This window comes from Haematobia irritans, chromosome 2, assembly GCF_050003625.1.
Source record: "Haematobia irritans isolate KBUSLIRL chromosome 2, ASM5000362v1, whole genome shotgun sequence".
Taxonomy (NCBI): Eukaryota; Metazoa; Arthropoda; class Insecta; order Diptera; family Muscidae; genus Haematobia; species Haematobia irritans.
In genome coordinates, this window is record NC_134398.1 from 38,737,063 (window position 1) to 38,754,805 (window position 17,743).

General features: G+C 24.9%; 1 protein-coding gene across 4 annotated transcripts in view; it reads left to right on the top strand.

The window, feature by feature from the left end:
* Positions 1-17,743, top strand: part of Agpat2 (1-Acylglycerol-3-phosphate O-acyltransferase 2) — a 55,467-nt gene that overhangs the window by 30,660 nt on the left and 7,064 nt on the right. Inside the window, exon 1 of one of the 4 annotated variants that reach the window (XM_075293811.1) lies at positions 9,657-9,785. The exons of 2 other annotated variants lie outside the window; for them this stretch is intronic. The gene's annotated coding sequence lies outside the window, so the exon portion shown is untranslated. One more of the 4 variants, XM_075293812.1, reaches the window with a different exon arrangement.

Below are 17,743 nucleotides of genomic sequence, written 5' to 3' on the forward strand. Positions count from 1 at the left end.
AACCATTTACCACATTAGTTTAATACTCGAACCAAACGCGTATACGACAAGTATTGACATAGCATTAAAATGCACATAAAAAGAAATTAAGAGCACGAAATAAATTTCCATAAAGTGGAAAATGTAATTTTTTTTATTGTTGCCTAAAATTTATCATTGTTTCATTAAGAATATTAAATGTTTCATTTAAAAAATAAAAACTAAAAACAACTAAAAGGTTACAAACATGTATTAAACTAATCTGGTAAATGCAACATTTGGTATGACGCAAGCCAATCTCCCATCTTCCTCTTTTATTATCTTTGGATGGTACATGGTGTTAGTATATGGTCTCTAATAACCATCCAAAAATTGGTCCATATCGGTTCATAATTATATATAGCCCCCATATAAACCGATTCCCAGATTTGGCTTGCGGATCCTCTAAGAGAACCAAATTTCATCCGATCTGGCTGAAATTTGGTACATGGTGTTAGTATGTGGTCTCTAAAAAACATGCAAAAATTGGTCCACATCGGTTTATCATTATATATAGCCCCCATATAAACCGATTCCCAGATTTGAACTCCGGATCCTCTTGGAGGAGCAAAATTCATCAGATCCGGTTGAAATTTGGTACATTGCGCAAGTATATGGCCGATAACAACCATGTCAAAATTGGTTCGTATCGATCTGTAGTTATATATAGCCCCCCGATAAACAGATCCCCAATCACAGAAAAATCACGATTGCCACTCGAGACAAAAATAATCTATCAAAATTTTATTGCCATATAAAATTTTGTCAAAATTTTATATTTCTATAGAAAATTTTGTCAAAATTTTATTTCTTTAGGAAATTTTGTTAAAATATAATTTCTATAGAAAAATTTGTCAAAAATTTATTTCTATAGAAAATTTTGTCAAAATATTATTTCTATTGAAAATTTTGTCAGAACTTTATTTCTGTAGAAAATTTTGTCAAAATATTATTTCTATAGAAAAATTTGTCAAAAATATATTTCTATACAAAAATTTTGTCAAAATTTTAATTCTATAGAAAATTTTGTCTAAATATTATTTCTATAGAAAAATTTGTCAAAAATATATTTCTATACAAAAATGTTGTCAAAATTTTATTTCTATAGAAAATTTTGTCAAAATATTATTTCTATAGAAAAATTTGTCAAAAATATATTTCTATACAAAAATTTTGTCAAAATTTTAATTCTATAGAAAATTTTGTCTAAATATTATTTCTATAGAAAAATTTGTCAAAAATATATTTCTATACAAAAATGTTGTCAAAATTTTATTTCTATAGAAAATTTTGTCAAAATATTATTTCTATAGAAAAATTTGTCAAAAATATATTTCTATACAAAAATGTTGTCAAAATTTTATTTCTGTAGAAAATTTTGTCAAAATATTATTTCTATAGAAATTTATGATGCGCCTCTCAGTTGGAGAAGAATATTTTTCACAATCTTCCAAAACATCAAGAATTCTACCCATCTACCAAACAGTAAAAAATCTGCCATTTTTTGGTAGACTCGTGTTCATAATTGTATATAGCCCCCATATAAAGCGACCCCCATATTTCAATTCTAGCTCTATAATTACCGCACAGAAGTTCATATCTGTTCGTAATTATTTCTTCCCTGTAATTACCGGTACATATTCATACGTATTTAATCGACCTTTCTTTTGTCTAAAATATATCCCGCATGGACTAACTTACAATTTAGAAGATTATGTTAAGAAGTTTTAAGATACCTTGCCATCGGCCGCAACCCAAGTGATTCAATTGTGTTTGACCGTCTTTAGTAGAAGTTTCTACACAATCCATGGTGGAGGGTACATAAGATTCGGCCTGGCCGAACTTACGACTGTATATACTTGTTTTTTTTTTTTTTGGTTTTAATTTGTATGCCCAAATCTAACCCAGCAATTGTTGTAGACGCTTGTACTCTATTGGAACTTGATTTCCATAAAATGCATTTTTTTATAACAATGCCATAGGATCATTCACATTGGCCGAAACCTTAATATGCATATTCATCCTACGTTTGAAGACCTCTATTCTATTTTTCGTTTTCCTATTTAATTTTCGGTGTTGAACTTTGTTATATGAGACATTCTAGTGTTAGGCTGGTGTTATTATTTCATTTTGTCTCCTGATACTATTGCCGCATCGTATGACGACTGGCTAAGTGCTTAAATGATTTCGTTGAAATGTCAACAAAGGCTAATTGAGTTTCAAAAAAAAAAAAACATAGTTATTTTTTGCTATAGATATGAGTACAATATATTCTATAGTTATGAATGCATCATCTAAAAAAAAAAAAAACATTTGCATATAGAATTTATAGTTGGATTACTTCAGAATTGTTGATGAAGAACTGCAAATTATAAATCATTCATTGCAGCAAACAATTAGTGTTCATATATTGGTTTCTTTCATTAATTCTATTCTTACTTCCTTATGCTTAGTACTAAGTTCGTTTCTGCGAAAAACTAATATCTTCATCTATCTCCGTTAATAGGGTTTCAAACCTAGGGATGTTAACTTATTTATGCGAAATAATATGCCTGCCTATTTTTTCGTGCGAAAAATCCAGGGTTGTATAAATATATGTTTGAAAATGCTCAAAACAAAGTTTTCGCATTTATTCCGCGCTAACGTTTTTTATATGGAGTATAACAGTTTTTCGTGCGAAAACGTTATCTTAGTAGTAGGCTTTAAACACACCTCTACACTGAAAACAGAAAACTGCAACCAAAGATTTTGTCTTTACATTATTGATTTTGGTATTGAAAATTTTGTCAAAATTTTATTTCTATAGAAAATTTTGTCACAATTTTATTTCTATAGAAAATTTTGTCAAAATTTTATTTTCTATAGAAAATTTTGTCAAAATTTTGTTTCTATAGAAAATTTTATCAAAATTTTATTTCTATAGAAAATTTTTTCAAAATTTTATTTCGATAGAAAATTTTATCAAAATTTTATTTCTATGGAAAATTTTGTCAAAATTTTATTTCTATAGAAAATTTTGTCAAAATTTTATTTCTATAGAAAAAATTTCCCAAAATTTTATTTCTAAGAAAAAGTTTATCAAAATTTTATTTCTATAGAAAATTTTGTCAAAATTTTATTTCTAAAGAAAATTTTGTCAAAATTTTATTTCTATAGAAAATTTTCTCAAAATTTTATTTCTAAGAAAAAGTTTATCAAAATTTTATTTCTATAGAAAATTTTGTCAAAATTTTATTTCTATAGAAAATTTTGTCAAAGTTTTATATCTATAGAAAATTTTGTCAAAAGTTTATTTCTATAGAAAATTTGTCAAAAAAAGGATTTTGTTTTTGAAAATTTTGTCAAAACTTTATTTCCATAGATAATTTTGTCTGGATTTTATTTCAATGGAAAATTTTGTCAAAGTCTTATGTCTATAGAAAATTTTGTCACAATTTTATTCCTATAGAAAATTTTGTCAAAATTTTATTTTCTATAGACAATTTTGTCAAAATTTTATTTCTAAGAAAAAGTTTATCAAAATTTTATTTCTATAGAAAATTTTGTCAAAATTTTATTTCTATAGAAAATTTTGTCACAATTTTAATTCTATAGAACATTTTATCAAAATTTTATTTTCTATAGAAAATTTTGTCAAAATTTTATTTCTATAGAAAATTTTGTCAAAATTTTATTTCTATAGAAAATTTGTCAAAAAAGGATTTTGTTTTTGAAAATTTTGTCAAAACTTTATTTCCATAGAAAATTTTGTCAAATATTTATTTCAATGGAAAATTTTGTCAAAGTCTTATGTCTACAGAAAATGTTGTCACAATTTTATTTCTATAGAAAATTTTCTCAAAACTTTATTTATAAGAAAAAAGTTTATCAAAATTTTATTTCTATTGAAAATTTTGTCAAAATTTTATTTCTATAGAAAATTTTGTCAAAATTTTATTTCTATAGAAAATTTTGTCAAAATTTTATTTCTATAGAAAATTTGTCAAAAAAAGGATTTTGTTTTTGAAAATTTTGTCAAAACTTTATTTCCATAGAAAATTTTGTCAAAATTGTATTTCAATGGAAAATTTTGTCAAAGTCTTATGTCTATAGCAAATTTTGTCACAATTTTATTTCTATAGAAAATTTTGTCAAAATTTTATTTTCTATAGAAAATTTTGTCAAAATTTTATTTTCTATAAAAAGTTTGGTCAAATTTTTATTGCTATAGAAATTTTGTTTAAAATTTAATTGCTATAGAAAATTTTGTCAAAATTTTATTTCTGTAGAAAATTTGGTTAAAATTTTATTTCTATAGAAAATTTTGTCTCGATTTTATTTCTATAGAAAATTTTGTCAAAATTTTATTTGCTATAGAAAATTTTGTCAAAATTTTATTTTCTATAAAAAGTTTGGTCAAATTTTTATTGCTATAGAAATTTTGTTTAAAATTTAATTGCTATAGAAAATTTTGTCAAAATTTTATTTCTGTAGAAAATTTGGTTAAAATTGTATTTCTATAGAAAATTTTGTCTCGATTTTATTTCTATAGAAAATTTTCTCAAAATTTTATTTCTAAGAAAAAGTTTATCAAAATTTTATTTCTATAGAAAATTTTGTCAAAAAAGGATTTTGTTTTTGAAAATTTTGTCAAAACTTTATTTCCATAGAAAATTTTGTCAAAATTTTATTTCAATGGAAAATTTTGTCAAATTCTTATGTCTATAGCAAATGTTGTCACAATTTTATTTCTATAGAACATTTTGTCAAAATTTTATTTTCTATAGAAAATTTTGTCAAAATTTTATTTTCTATAAAAAGTTTGGTCAAATTTTATTGCTATAGAAATTTTGTTTAAAATTTAATTGCTATAGAAAATTTTGTCAAAATTTTATTTCTGTAGAAAATTTGGTTAAAATTTTATTTCTATAGAAAATTTTGTCTCGATTTTATTTCTATAGAAAATTTTGTCAAAATTTTATTTGCTATAGAAAATTTTGTCAAAATTTTATTTTCTATAAAAAGTTTGGTCAAATTTTTATTGCTATAGAAATTTTGTTTAACATTTAATTGCTATAGAAAATTTTGTCAAAATTTTATTTCTGTAGAAAATTTGGTTAAAATTTTATTTCTATAGAAAATTTTGTCTCGATTTTATTTCTATAGAAAATTTTCTCAAAATTTTATTTCTAAGAAAAAGTTTATCAAAATTTTATTTCTATAGAAAATTTTGTCAAAAAAGGATTTTGTTTTTGAAAATTTTGTCAAAACTTTATTTCCATAGAAAATTTTGTCAAAATTGTATTTCAATGGAAAATTTTGTCAAAGTCTTATGTCTATAGCAAATTTTGTCACAATTTTATTTCTATAGAAAATTTTGTCAAAATTTTATTTGCTATAGAAAATTTTGTCAAAATTTTATTTTCTATAAAAAGTTTGGTCAAATTTTTATTGCTATAGAAAATTTGTTTAAAATTTAATTGCTATAGAAAATTTTGTCTCGATTTTATTTCTGTAGAAAATTTGGTTAAAATTTTATTTCTATAGAAAATTTTGTCTCGATTTTATTTCTGTAGAAAATTTTGTCAAAATTTTATTTCTATAGACATTTTTTCAAAATTTTATTTCTATAGAAATTTTGTCAAAATTTTATTTCTGTAAAAAATTTTGTCAAAATTTTATTTCTATAGACATTTTTTTTCAAAATTTTATTTCTATAGAAATTTTGTCAAAATTTTATTTCTGTAAAAAATTTTGTCAAAATTTTATATCTATAGAATTTTTTTTCAATATTTTATTTCTATAGATAATTTTGTCAATATTGAATTTTCTATAAAAAGTTTTGTCAAATTTTTATTGCTATATAAAATTTGGTTAAAATTTTATAGCTATAGAAAATTTGGTTAAAATCTTATTTATATAGAAAGTTTTTTAAAAATATCATTTCTATAGAAATTTTTTTCAAAATTTTATTTCTATAGAATTTTTTCTCAAAACGGGAGGGTTTATTAATATACCGCGAAAAGAGAGTGAAAATTTAATAAAAAAACTAGTAAGGAAAGTCTAAAGTCGGGCTGGGCCGACTATATTATACCCTGCACCACTTTGTAGATCCACATTTTCGATATCATATCAAATCCGTCCAATGTGTTGGGTGCTGTTTATAAAGGTTTATGTTCCCATATGCATATATTTAAATCTGACCAGATCTGCCAAAGACATCATGTGTCTATCTCGTCTCCTTCTGGGTGTTGCAAACATATGCACTAACTTATAATACCCTGTTCCACAGTGTGGCGCAGGACATAACAAGTATATACGGCCGTAAGTTCGGCCAGGCCGAATCTTATATACCCTCCACCATAAGACCCCATAAAGTATATATATTCTGGGTCGTGGTTAAATTAAATTCCGTCCGTCCGTCTGTGGAAATAACGCTAACTTCGGAACGAAACAACCTATCGATTTGAAACTTGGCATAAGTAGTTGTTATTGATGTAGGTAGGATGTTATTGCAAATGGGCCATATCGGACCACTTTTACGTATAGCCCCCATATAAACGGACCCCCAGATTTGTTTGCAAAGCCTATTAGAGAAGCGAATTTTATCCGATCCCATTTGAAATTTGGTACGTGGTGTTAATATATTCTCTAACATTCACGCTAAAAGTGGTCCATATAGGTCCATACTTACACGGATGAAAAAGACTGCTTTTCATATGTTTGGCTATAAACATTATATGTTTGGAACACAAATTTTTAAACACAATATTTTTGAGTGCAAGCATATAATGTTCATAAACTAGCATAAAATGTTTGGGACATATATGTTAATATGTTAGAATATATTATGTTTGGGACATAAAATGTTTGTAAATATAATATGCTTGGATGCAAACATATATTAATTTAGAAATAGCCTATAAACATATATGTGTTTAGTAGCTTGGAGCGCTATTTAACAGTGAGCGATATTGAATTAAGTTGGTGGTTGTTGCTTGTTATTACAAAATTAACATTTTATTTTTCCTTGGGCAATTGATCAGCTACTTCTTTGATCCGTACAAACTGTGTGGTCCGCTGTTCGAATCCCCGTCCGGCAAAAGGAAAAATTAAAATAAAAAAAAATCATAAAATTGAATAATTACTTCTACAATGTTTGTATTACAGAATTGGACAGAAACAAAATTTTGAGCATTCAGGTCGAAAACCTATGTTGTTAGCACCTATATTACCTGTTTATTTTCATAATTCATTATGATTGTAAATATATAAATAAATAAATAAAATTTTGAGCACAATATTGTTTGGGAGAATTTTTTTTAAGCATATAATATTTTTGGGTGCAAAATGCTTCCAAACATATTATATGGTCACATAATAACATATTGTTTTTTGGAATACAACATTATTGAATTTGGATGCAAAAATACAAAATGTTTGGAACTTAGACTACTCAAACATATATTGTTTAGACCAATATGCTTTCAAACATATTATATATTGGAAGAGATCAAACATATAAATGTTTGGGCACTACCCAAAAATATATATGATTGAAGCAAAATATGTTTGGGAGTATATGTTACAGAAGCGATTTTTTGTGAGCGTGTATATATAGCCCCCATATAAACCGATCCCCAGATTTGACATCCGAAGCCTCTTGGAGGAACAAATGTCATCCGATATACGCTCATAATTGAACAAGCACGTTTTACTTATATTTTTTTGAAATATCTCTGGGTGTTGTTTAGAAAACCAACGTTCTTTATTTGACATCTTGGACGAATACTAAGTTGGTAGTGTTCAGAAACGAACACTTCCGAAAAATATACCGACTCCGACCGACCGTTATACCCAAAATGGGATTTTATACAAAACCGACAATCGGTGAAAAACGAAAAATTTTCTATAGAAATAAAATTTTGAAGCAAAAAATCTATAGAAATAAAATTATGACAAAATTTTCTATAGAAACAAAATTTTGACAAAATTTTCTATAGAAATAAAATGTTGACAAAATTTTCTAAAGAAATAAAATTTTGAAAAAAAAAATCTATAGAAATAAAATTTTGAAAAAAATCTACAGAAATAAAATTATGACAAAATTTTCTAAAGAAATAAAATTTTGACAAAATTTTCTATAGAAATAAAATTTTGACATAATTTTCTATAGAAATAAAATTTTGACAAAATTTTCTATAGAAATAAAATTTTGACAAAATTTTCTATAGAAATAAAATTTTGAAAAAAAATTCTACAGAAATAAAATTACGCCAAAATTTTCTAAAGAAATAAAATTTTGACAAAATTTTCTATAGAAATAAAATTTTGACAAAATTTTGACAAAATTTTCTATAGAAATAAAATTTTGACAAAATTTTCTAAAGAAATAAAATCTTGACAAAATTTTCTATAGAAATAAAATTTTGAAAAAAAATCTATAGAAATAAAATTTTGAAAAAAAATCTACAGAAATAAAATTATGACAAAATTTTCAAAAGAAATAAAATTTTGACAAAATTTTCTATAGAAATAAAATTTTGACAAAATTTTCTATAGAAATAAAATTTTGACAAAATTTTCTATAGAAATAGAATTTTGACAAAATTTTCTAAAGAAATAAAATTTAAAAAAAAAATTCTATAGAAATAAAATTTTGAAAAAAATCTACAGAAATAAAATTATGGCAAAATTTTCTAAAGAAATAAAATTTTGACAAAATTATCTATAGAAATAAAATTTTGACAAAATTTTCTAAAGAAATAAAATTTTGACAAAATTTTCTAAAGAAATAAAATTTTGACAAAATTTTCTATAAAAATAAAATTTTGACAAAATTTTCTATAGAAATAAAATTTTGACAAAATTTTCTATAGAAATAAAATTTTGACAAAATTTTCTATAGAAATAAAATTTTTACAAAATTTTCTAAAGAAATAAACTTTTGACAAAATTTTCTATAGAAATAAAATTTTTACAAAATTTTCTATAAAAATAAAATTAAAAAAAAAAATCTATAGAAATAAAATTTTGACAAAATTTTCTATAAAAATAAAATTTTGACAAAATTTTCTATAGAAATAAAATTTTGACAAAATTTTCTAAAGAAATAAACTTTTGATAAAATTTTTTATAGAAATCAAATTTTGACAAAATTTTCTATAGAAATAAAAACGAAAAAACCTGTCCACCGGTTATCACCGACAGGTTTTGATCACTTCTTTTAGGGCTTAAAAATCCTAAGGGAAGGTGAAATTCTTTTGATCCAAGTAAACATTTTTTTAGTGTAAAATATTATCAATTTACTTTTCTTGTTAAAGCTTAACGGCTTTGCGGCTACGCAAAGGATTACCGTTAGTAAGACAAAGATCTTTTTTTTCTGTGTGCCTAAGAAAAATTCGGCAACTTGAGCGTGAATGAAATATCACTCACTTGCACATCTCTACTACGCCCTGATCGCGTGAATGTACTTTCTTGGGAAATCTTAAAGGAACATTTTTAATTTACGAAATTATAATAATAGAAGAATAAATTCATACTTCTACTGCATGCTTTTGTTGCTACCAATAACAACACCTCAGTATCGCACTGGCGATAAACAATACAGTGCACGCACACACACACTCACACTGACACAACAGATTACGATTAGGCTTTACCTCGCTTAAGCGCCAACTGAACAGCGATATAAACAAAAGCAGGTGAAATTTCGTTTAGTGTTCTACGAATTGACAAGCCAAAAACATAGCATTTTATAAATTACCTACAATTGTGGGGCTATAGATGTGAGTTAACGAAAGTGATTAAATGATTAGCAAAAAAAAAAAACACAACTATTTCAAGAATCAAAAAACTAAGCGAAAGTGAAAATTTATTAAAAAAAAACAAAATGATCAACAAAATAAAAATGGTCCAATTAAAATGACAATTGTTGTATGGTAAATTAAAAATAATTTTTAAATTATATTTTGCAGAATTATTCTTATGCAAAATATTCCAAATAAAATAATTGAAAAATTAAAATGCTGACTTTATTCTAAATCGGTTATACGGTTGTGGTAACAAAAACTTGATTCTTCGGACGTTTATTATTTTTTATTAATAGAAATAAAATGTTGACAAAATTTTCCATAGGAACAAAACTTTAACAAAATGTTGTATAGAAATAAAATTTTAACAAATTTTTCTATAGAAATAAAATTTTAACAAAATTTTCTATAGAAATAAAATTTTAACAAAATTTTCTATAGAAGTAAAATTTTCCATAGAAATAAAATTTTGACAAAATTTTCTATAGAAATAAAATTTTGACAAATTTTGATAAAATTTTCTGTAGTCATAAAATTTTGATAAAATTTTCTGTAGTTATAAATTTTTGTCAAAAAAATAAATAAAATTTTGACAAAATTTTCCATAGAAACAAAATTTTTTATAGAAATAAAATTTGAACAAAATTTTCTAGGAAATAAAATTTTGACAAAATTTTCCATAGAAACAAAACTTTGATAAAATTTTCTATAGAAATAAACTGTGCAAAATATTCCAAATAAAATAATTGAAAAATTAAAATGCTGACTTTATTCTAAATCGGTTATGCGGTTGTGGTAACAAAAAGTTGATTCTTCGGACGTATATTATTTATTATTAATAGAAATAAAATGTTGACAAAATTTTCCATAGGAACAAAACTTTGACAAAATGTTGTATAGAAATAAAATTTTAACAAATTTTTCTATAGAAATAAAATTTTAACAAAATTTTCTATAGAAATAAATTTTTAACAAAATTTTCTATAGAAGTAAAATTTTCCATAGAAATAAAATTTTGACAAAATTTTCTATAGAAATAAAATTTTGACAAATTTTGATAAAATTTTCTGTAGTCATAAAATTATGATAAAATTTTCTGTAGTCATAAATTTTTGTCCAAAAAATAAATAAAATTTTGACAAAATTTTCCATAGAAACAAAATTTCTTATAGAAATAAAATTTTAACACAATTTTCTAAGAAATAAAATTTTGACAAAATTTTCCATAGAAACAAAACTTTGATAAAATTTTCTATAGAAATAAAATGTGCAAAATATTCCAAATAAAATAATTGAAAAATTAAAATCCTGACTTTATTCTAAATCGGTTATGCGGTTGTGGTAACAAAAAGTTGAGTCTTCGGACGTATATTATTTTTTATTAATAGAAATAAAATGTTGACAAAATTTTCCATAGGAACTAAACTTTGACAAAATGTTGTATAAAAATAAAATTTTAACAAATTTTTCTATAGAAATAAAATTTTAACAAAATTTTCTATAGAAATAAATTTTTAACAAAATTTTCTATAGAAGTAAAATTTTCCATAGAAATAAAATTTTGACAAAATTTTCTATAGAAATAAAATTTTGACAAATTTTGATAAAATTTTCTGTAGTCATAAAATTTTGATAAAATTTTCTGTAGCCATAAATTTTTGTCAAAAAAATAAATAAAATTTTGACAAAATTTTCCATAGAAACAAAATTTTTTATAGAAATAAAATTTTAACACAATTTTCTAAGAAATAAAATTTTGACAAAATTTTCCATAGAAACAAAACTTTGATAAAATTTTCTATAGAAATAAAATGTTGACAAAATTTTCCATAGAAACAAAACTTTGAAAAAAATTTCTATAGAAATAAAATTTTGACAAAATTTTCTATAGAAATAAAACTTTGAAAAAATTTCTATAGAAGTAAAATTTTGAACAAAAAATTCTATAGAGATAAAATTTTGATAAAATTTTCTACAGAAATAAAATTTTGACATATTTTTCTACAGAAATAAAATTTGTGACAAAATTTTCTATAGTAATAAAATTTTGACAAAATTTTGTATAGAAATAAAATTTTAACAAAATTTTCTAAGAAATAAAATTTTGACAAAATTTTCCATAGAAACAAAAGTTTGATAAAAGTGTCTACAGAAATAAAATTTTGACAAAATTTTCCATAGAAACAAAACTTTGACAAATTTTTCTATAGAAATAAAATTTTGACAAAATTTTCTATAGTAATGAAATTTTGACAAAATTTTCTATACTAATAAAAAAATTCTATAACAAAAATATTTACAATATTTTCCATACAAATAAAATTTTGACAAAATTTTATATAGAAATAAAATTTTGACAAAGTGTTCTATAGAAATAAAATTTTGGCAAATTTTCTATAGAAATAAAATTTTGACCAAATTTTCGATAGAAATAAATTTTGACTAAATTTTCTATAGAAATAAAATTTTGACAAATTTCTCTACAGAAATAAAATTTTGACAAAATTTTCTATAGAAATAAAATTTTCTATGGTCATAAAATGTTGACAAAAATTTCTATAGAAATAAAATTTAAACAAAATTTTCTATAGTAATGAAATTTTGACAAAATTTTCTATACTAATAAAAAAAATTCTATAGCAAAAATGTTTACAATATTTTCCATAAAAATAAAATTTTGACAAAATTTTCTATAGAAATAAAATTTTGGCAAATTTTCTATAGAAAAAAAAATTGACAACATTTTCTATAGAAATAAAATTTTGACAAAATTTTCTATAGAAATAAAATAGTGACAAAATTTTCTATAGAAATAAAATATTGACAAACTTTTCTATAGTAATAAAATTTTGATAAAATTTGCTGTAGTCATAAAATTTTGTCAAAAATGTTTATAGAAATAAAATTTTGACAAAATTTTCTATAGAAATAAAATTTTGACAAAATTTTCTATAGAAATAAAATTTTAATAAAATTTTCTATAGTAATAAAATTTTTACAAAATTTTCTATACTAATAAAAAAAATTCTATAGCAAAAAATGTTTACAATATTTTCTATAGAAATAACATTTTGACAAAATTTTCTATAGAAATAAAATGTTGACAAAATTTTCTGGGCACAAACAAAATTCTGATTCAATCACGAAATTAATTGATCCAATTAATTTTTTAATTGAAATGTCTTTAATCACAGAAATGAGACTATCGATTAAAAAATTAATTGATCCAATTAAAAAATTAATTGATACTATTAATTTGTGTGATTTATTTTTATTTCAATTAAAAAGTTTCTTGAATCAATTAAATTTTTAATTGAATATTTTTGAAAACTCAATTAAGATTTTAATTGAAAATAAATATCGTGAAGATAATTTATCTTCTGTATATAGAAACAAAATTTTCTATAGAAATAAAGTTTAAACAAAATTTTCTAGAGGAATAAAATTTTGACATAATTTTCTATAGAAAAAAAATTTTTACAAAATTTTCTGTACAAAATAAAATTTTGAAAAAATTGTATATAGAAATAAAATTTTGAGAAAATTTTCAATAGAAATAAAATTTTGAAAAAACTTCTATAGAGATAGAATTTTGACAAAATTTTCTATAGTAACAAAATTTTCTATAGAAATATAATTTTGATATAATTTTTTATAGTCATAACATTTTGACAAAATTTTCTATAGAAATAAAATTTCGACAAAAGTTTCTATAGAAATAAAATTTTGATATAATTTTCTATAGGAATAAAATTTTGACAATATTTTAAAATACACCACACAAATTTTTGCGAACAATTCATATAATTTTAGAATTATCAACATCAATACACAGAAAAAATTATTGTCTCGAAGCTAAAGATTGCTTGTCCTCTAAATACGAGTATGCGACTTCTGTCCAGGAAAATTCCCTGTTTGTGCTTTTTTTTTGTTTACATGAGATTATAGCATAAAACTGGTTTTTGTCTTAAAGCTAATCTTGCCTAAAGCTGTTTCAAATAAATAAAAAATTTTCAGATAACATTTTTTCGCAAAATACCCTTGATACAAGAACACTACTGTGCTGGGCGATAACAATTTCTGTTGGATTTCTGGGTTTATTTATGATATTTTGTGGTTATAAATAAAAACAATTATATTTGTAATCTAAACTCAGAAACACGGCTGGGGAACTATGTGAAGCAGAACAATTCATTATTAGAAATTACACCATTATTTGCTTTTCTATCATCCAATCTACCATCATGTGTGGACAAATGTAATTTGGTTAATTGGATTATCATTATCATATAGATCGCATTAATGCCTTTGAACTCTAATTCATCCATTATATTATTTTATGGATCTTTTAATTTACTGCTAATTGCCGTCATTGGTTATATTGTTAGTTATTGCCTTTTATTATTGCGATATTTGTATGAAATTCAATCTATCGATTTAATCGTGTACATTTATTTATGGTTGAATTAAGAGTTTATACATAGAAGCGGAAGAGGGATGTCATCATTAAAACTAAAAAAATTATGTCAATATAACAAGAGCAAACATATGATAGGCCGGGGCCGAATCCTAAATTCCCATGAATCCAATATAATGGCTTCCTTTGGGTACTACGCTACGACGAAGCGGTTTACTTGAAAATGCATAGGAAAATTTTGTCAAAATTTTCTTTCTACAGAAATTTTTGTCAAAATTTGATTTCTATAGAAAATTTTGTCAAAATTTTATTTCTATAGAAAATTTTCTCAAAATTTTATTTCTATAGAAAATTTTTCCAAAATTTTATTTCTATAGAAAATTTTGTCAAAATTTTATTTCTATAGAAAATTTTGTCAAAATTTTATTTCTATTGAAAATTTTGTCAAAATTTTATTTCTATAAAAAATTTTATCCAGATTTGATTTCTATAGAAAATTTTGTCAAAATTTTATTTCTATAGAAAATTTTGTCAAAATTTTATTTCTATAGAAAATTTTGTCAAAATTTTATTTCTATAGAAAATTTTGTCAAAATTTTATTTCTATAGAAAATTTTGTCAAAATTTTATTTCTATAGAAAATTTTGTCAAAATTTTATTTCTATAGAAAAATTTGTCAAAAATTTATTTCTATAGAAAAATTTTATTTCGATAGAAAATTTTGTCAAAATTTTATTTCTATTGAAAATTTTGTCAAAATTTTATTTCTATTGAAAATTTTGTCAAAATTTTATTTCTATAGAAAATTTTGTCCAGATTTGATTTCTATAGAAAATTTTGTCAAAATTTTATTTCTATAGAAAATTTTGTCAAAATTTTATTTCTATAGAAAAATTTTATTTCGATAGAAAATTTTGTCAAAATTTTATTTCTACAGAAAATTTTGTCAATATTTTATTTCTATAGAAAATTTTGTAAAAGTTTTATTTCTATAGAAAATTTTGTGAGAATTTTTGTTGTCAAAATTTTATTTCTATGGGAAATCTGTGAAGTACCTCTAAGGTGGGAAGCGATATTACTGCCCAAATCCAAGTGTGAATGGCGTATCAAATTACGGTGAAATCACAAGCAAAAAATATATACGGGATTTTATTGCTAAATTAATGAGATAACGTACGATTTGTGGCGAAAGAATGAATGAAATGTTATGCCAATTTGCAAATCACGCGATTTATTTGCAATTTTTTTCCTATGTGGCTAGAGTTCACTCAAGTTCATAATGAGATTGATAACCACATATAAATGAACATTTAAGATGTTTACATTTATACCCATCGGATGTTATCTACAAGCAAAAAAAAAATAATTCACTGGTGGAAATATCTTGGTTATATTAACGAAATGTGTCATTAATGCGCCGTCCAGATTATAAGTTTGTAAAAAATCTTACAGTGTGACCGAATGCTTAGAATTGTCGGAGGTAATCAAAATATCGATAAATGTGTTATCGATCCCATTAACAAGCAGCAGTATAGATTATGTCTTCGAATATAACTTATAATGTGGCCAATATCCGGACGACGAACACTGTCATCCGGATAAACTCATAATCTGGATGGCATATAAAGATCAGAGAATGAAGCCGACGCATTTTTGTCGGTGGCGGCTGATGCGTCTTACAGACTATAAGTTTTTTTCGGACGGAATGTCTGTGTTTGTAAAGAATCTTACAGTGTGTCCAATCGATACGACAGTTCGTTGATGACTAAATAATCGGTAAATTTGTTATCGATCCCATAAACATGCAGCAGTATCGATTATGCCTTCGGACTTAACTTATAATGTGGCCAATAAATGGGATATGTTCGACACGACCACTGTCGTCCGGATAAACATATAATCTGAAAGGCACATGCCACGATATATACTTATCCATTCGGCGGCGGACAATTATCCATTAAAAAACCAATTTGAAATTTTTTGAATGATGAGATTAGTTCTACAACCAATCTTGCAATCAAATTTACATTTCATTCAAATTTTTTCAGCTAAATTTTTCCAAAATAATTATAGCAGCCAACAAATGATTGATTGTGGGTGGAAGATTCAATATTTTGGAAAAATACGACCTATTTAAAAACATTTTTCTGATTTAAATCAACATTTTGGATTAATTGGCGGCTAAATTTGAGTCGACATATCCGGCGGCGGAGACGATTGGCAAAGAATGGTCGGCGGCAAATGAAATCGGCGGCTAGGCGACTTTATTCTCTGCTAAGGATATACGTTCGGCTATTGATATTAGGAATAATTAGGGAGCCGGAGTGCCACAATTTTTTCGCTCCGCTCCAAGAAAAAATTTCTCTCCGCGCTTGCTCATTCTTAGAGCGTGGCTGACATGTGTCCCATCTGCAATCATGGGCCACATGATACGCGCTACCTTTTCGCTTGCCCTGCTAAACTCACACCCATATCACTCGGGACGCATCCCATCTTAGTCGCGGAGTTTCTTTATATGAATACAAGCTGATATTTCAAAGCTCAAGGCAAAATCATTGGCGTCACCTGGGGTCTTGAACCTACCAAAAAATAGGTGTTTAGATTTCTAAACATATGCTATCTGCGATATGTTTATTTAGGATAGATAAGTTTTATGGCACGCAATTAAACAAAAAACTAAGAATATTTAGATAGATCCAGCATTACAAGGGGAGCCTTCAGATCAGACAGCATACCAAGCATATTAATCGGTGAGAAACCACAATTTCTCAGAGTACGCAGGAAAGAGACCTCCGATGGGAGACCACGGTAATTTTGGCCCAAATAAGATTGAGGCAAATGGATCAACTTCAATTTCTACCAAGTGATACCAGCATACCAAGCAGATTAATCGGTGAGAGTCCACAATGTCTCTGAGTACGGAGGAATGAGACCTCCGATGGGAGACCACGATAATTTTGGCCCAAATAAGATCGGGGCAAATGGATCAACTTCAATTTCTACCAATCAGTGATTGATAGCAGCGTGGCTAACATGTGTTCCATCTGTAATCAAGGGCCACATGACAAAAGTCACCTTTTCGCTCGCCAAGCCAAATCTAACCTAATCACCATCGCAACCCATCTTAGATGAAGAGTTCCTTAATCTCTGGATGCCAGCTGATGTACCAGAGCGCAACACAAGATTGGATGGCAATCACATTCACCAACAATACTCCCCTCATCTGGTGACTTGAACCTACCAGAAAAAGAGGGAATTGAAGACCAATGAAAGACCACTGAAGACCACAGCAGAAAGCTGTAATGGTTGATCTTCACCCTCTACAGCGCGATGTTACAAATGGGAGCCTCCAGATCAGGCAGATTAATCGGTGAGAATCTTAATTTATCTGAGTACGACCCCCATCCATAGCACCGGAGGAAAGAGACCTCCGATGAGAGACCACGGTAATTTTGGCCCAAATAAGATCGGGGCAAATTGATCCACTTCAAAGCTATAAGAGTTGATCTTCACCTTC